This window comes from Octopus sinensis, linkage group LG4, assembly GCF_006345805.1.
Source record: "Octopus sinensis linkage group LG4, ASM634580v1, whole genome shotgun sequence".
Lineage (NCBI taxonomy): Eukaryota > Metazoa > Mollusca > Cephalopoda > Octopoda > Octopodidae > Octopus > Octopus sinensis.
In genome coordinates, this window is record NC_043000.1 from 82675444 (window position 1) to 82680001 (window position 4558).

General features: G+C 38.3%; 1 pseudogene; it reads left to right on the forward strand.

The window, feature by feature from the left end:
* The first annotated feature begins 3011 nt into the window (after positions 1-3011).
* LOC115211284 lies at positions 3012-3130 on the forward strand (annotated as a pseudogene).
* Positions 3131-4558: the final 1428 nt, after the last annotated feature.

Here is a 4558-nt window from a genome sequence, read left to right on the forward strand (position 1 = left end):
ATACATACACACATACATATACACATACATATGCATACACACATATATACATATATACATATATACATATATACATATATATACACACACACACACACACACACGCACATACATATATATATATTTTTTTTTATATATTTTTTTACATACATACACACACACACACACATAATACATGTGTATATTCCTACTATACCCATACATTTCTATACATATATACGATACACATATACAGGCGTGCACATACAATATGTGAAAGGTCTTAGGAGAAAAGGTAATCGGGGGTGCTAGGGGACGGTGGGATTGGGGGGGTTTTGTGGTGGGGTGTCATCAATCTGGTTGCCGGGTAGGTCTATAGTTCTTGTAGTTCGCATACTTCTTATGCATGCAATTTGGGAGTGTTCTGAGATTTTGTTAAGGAGAGGGCCTTTGGCGACAAGATCTCTAGGCTCTCCGATATGCAGAGGTCAGCAGGTATGGCCTCCTGTGTACGAGCGCGCCTTCTGTAGTAGTTTCCACTTGGTCTTGAAGGGGATGGAGTTCCTTTTAGGTACCAGATGTGGGCGGCGAGGGTAGTTTGGTTGGATTTATCCTGTCGCCGGAACGAGTGTGTTGTGCGTACCAAGCTGTTTGACGTCATTCCGATGTAGGATTTCTTTTATCGTCAGGCCTGATCTTACCTCGCATGTATATACTAGGTCCCTCTGTAGGCAGTTGTTGTTGAGGGGGCAGGTGGTTTTATCAGGGCAGTTGCAATTGCTATCGGACGTTGGATGGGCCTCGGAAAAAGTAGATATGTTAAGTTTTTTCACATTGTTGTTGGCTAGTTCCTGGCTAGATTGGGCGTGGTAGAGTAGGAGAGTCTAATGTGTTCTTATTTAGGATAGTGTAGTACTTATGTTGGGTGGGGAAGTGTTTCTGTAGGAGGGTGAAGAAGATTTTAGCTACAGGTGTAGCGACCTCACGGTTGAAGGGGGGGTTGTACCAGCTAATGTGTCTTCGTCTATTTTTCCTGGGTTGGCGTGGGGCTATACTAGTATAGGTATCTTATCTTTAAAGCCACTGCGGGCCAGGGCCTCGTTTGTAATAGGGGGCTGCGGCCTAAAGATATCTTCCGTGGCGGACAGGCTAGAATTCTAATTGAGACACTTTTTACTAGGTTATCTAATATATTTTTGGGTGGTTGGAATTAATATCTATATTCTAAGGGATTCATTCGGTTTGTGGTACGGGTAATAAAGTGAGGTTTTTAAGTCGAGGGTGACATCAAGGAAGTTAGCTTTTGTTAAGTTGGATTCTAAGGTAATCCTAAGGCCTAAGTTTTTAAAGAAGGGTAAAGATTTTTCCGGAACCCATCCGTGGTCCTGGGTTTATTTTGTGGAGGGCGAAAAGGCCGTCATCTCGCGTAAAGACCACCGGAGAGGCCTGTGAATAGGTTTTCAGCCTATGAGGATGAAAGGCCCACTAGTACTTATTTCAGCAGAGTCGTTAGCACCCATGCTGACGTCGAAGGGGGTCACAGATTTTTTTTTGATCCAGTGGGATCCGTCATAGAAGAAAAGTCTTACGTGCGTGGAGGATCACACCTAAGTATGAATTTTGCGCTATGCCTACCCCCAAAAAGTCCCCCACCAACACCCCTTTAAACCTGCCTAAATGTATAAATGCCAATACAATTCTTGTTAACTAGCTCCGAAGATTTCTCTTGACTGAAACAGTTCTAGTCCTGTAGAAGCTCCTTCTATATAATAAATTATTTTACTCTGCTATGTATTGAGTACCTTATTTACTGTGGTTAACCCCGAATCAACCCGGGACCTACATATATATATATAGATATATATATATCTATATATATATTATATATATATATATATATATATATATATATATATATATATATATGTATATTATATATATATGTTATATATATGTATGTATGTATGTATGTATGTATTCAGATAGATAGATAGATAGATAGACAGACAGTCAACAGACAGCAGATAGACAGACAGATATACACACACCGACACATATGTCTTACACACATATGCACACATACATACGCGCACACACACACAATATAGAATTGCATAGGATCTACATTAAAATCGCATGTATAAACACTCAATTAAAAGATAGGAACAGTGTGTATATATGTGATGGTATGTACATATATGTATGTAGGTGTGTACGTCATTATGCATATACCTATATCTGACAATTGTACATTTAAATGAACGTGTGTATGAGTGACTGTGCGTGCACGCATGTAGACGGGAACATAATTGCATGTGTATATATATATATGTTTTTCCAATATCTATTTCAACATAGAGTCTTTTAACCATGTCTTTCCTATTATAACAATACTTTGTGTGTTAAATTGTGGCTTTGAAGATAAAATTTAATATGTGCATGGCGTAAACAACACGCACACTGATGAATATTAAAAGGAAATTATTTGTTTTAATCCTCCTTTTATTTTTAATATTTTTGTAACATATAGGTGCAGGAGCGGCTGTGTGGTAGGAAGCTTTCTTCCCAACCACATGGTTCCAGATTCAGTCCCATTGTTTGACACCATGGGCAAGCACCTTCTACTGTAGTCTAGGGCCGACCAAGACCTTCTGAGCGAATTTGGTAGACGGAAACTGAAAGAAACCCGTCGTATGTGTGTGTGTGTGTGTGTGTGTGTGTGTGTGTGTGTGTTCGTGTGTGTGTGTGTGTGTGTGTGTGTGTGTGTTCGTGTGTGTGTGTGTGTTTTTATTAGTCCCTCACTAGCGCTTGACAATCGATGTTGGTGTATTTATGTCCCCGTAACATAAAGGTTCGGCAAAAGGGACCGATAAATTAAGTACTGATTGCTTTTAAAGAAATAAGTAGTGAGGTCGATTCATTCGAATAAAATGCATCAAGGCGGTGCCCCAGCATGACCGCAGTTTAGTGAGAGAAACAATAAGATAAAAGATAAAAAAAGATAGTAAAAAAAAACTTGGTTTTTATGCATATATTACGGCCATATCACGTTGAATGCGCCGGTTCTCATCCGATCACGGAATTCAAGCAATGTCGAGCCTAGTGAGCACTTAGATGGGGGACCGCTTGGAAAACCTAGATGCTGTAAGCTTCTCACACTTTTTAAAAGCGGTGCTCCAGAATGGCCCCAGTCAAATGACTGAAACAAGTAAAAGAATAAAAGTATATATATATATATATATATATATATATATATATATACGAGGGAAAGTCAAAAATTATCCGCACTTTCACCATAACATAACTTTAGTATTGTCATACTGCTTTCTGTGCATGCGTGCTTATAGTTGGTACTATTGTGGTCTCGTGATCGAAGTTTGAGTCTGATCGCAGCATTTTTCTTTCTGGTTTTACAGTGTAAGCATGGCCGTTCTACTAGCAATGTGCACCAAAGAAGAACAGAGAGCAGTGATCCGATCTCTCTGGTCGGAAGGTGTGTCAGGTGCTGAAATTCATTGGAAGTTTTTAGCAAAGTATTCTGCAAACCATCTTTTTAACAAAAGAAAAACCAATGAAACACAGTAATAGTGGGCTACAGCTCCACAGAAAATTATATTACGACTTTGTCACTTCCATATCAAAGTTTCCCGGACCGCAAGCCGGTTAAACATTCCATCTCTAACTATAATATCCCCGCTTTGTCTCCCGAATGAGTGGTTCCTTGATACATATAGTGTGTGCCTAATGAAAGAATTGGTATGTCAAGGTAAGGTATTATCGTCTGATGATAGGGACAGAAACGATATCGATCTTATTAGAAATTCCCTTAAAAACCGATAATCCAATATTTATTCCCCCCTTTCGTGACCCGGAAAACAAGATTACTACATCATTGTCTCAGTATATCTTGAATCTGAAAGATAAAGTTTTATTAAAAGAGAAAAATGAGCGCATGAGTTATTGAAAACGCTATACCATCTAGTGTGTATAAATAAATGCTTAATTTTTTACTTTTTCACTTATGTCATTAGACTGCAGTCATGCTCGGGCACCGCCTTAAAAAAATTTTAGTCGAATAAATCGACCCCAGAATTTTCTTTTTTGCATGCATATATATTTATATATAATTATATCTATATATGTATGCGAATTCATATACGAGTGTGTGTAGGTGAAGCCTACTTTAGTCTGTGTGTATATACGTGTATATGTATTATGTATATATACGTATAATATGAAGTGGAGTGAGAGACAGTAGATGAATATCTGAGTACGTATATATGTGAGTATAAGTGTTGATAATAAAATGTTGAACACTTAAACAGGTGTATATACTTGCATTACGGAAGCATGTTTGCATTACACAGCAGAGATAAACGAAGGACACAAACATTTGCATATATATACTTACGCATGCGCACAAAAAATATATACATGTATGTACGTTGTGTAAATATATATACGTATATACATGCATGCCTGTAGGTATGTATGTGTGTATGTATGTATGTAGGTAGGTAGGTAGGTAGGTAGGTAGGTAGGTAGGTAGGTAGGTAGGTAGGTAGGTAGGTGTAGATAG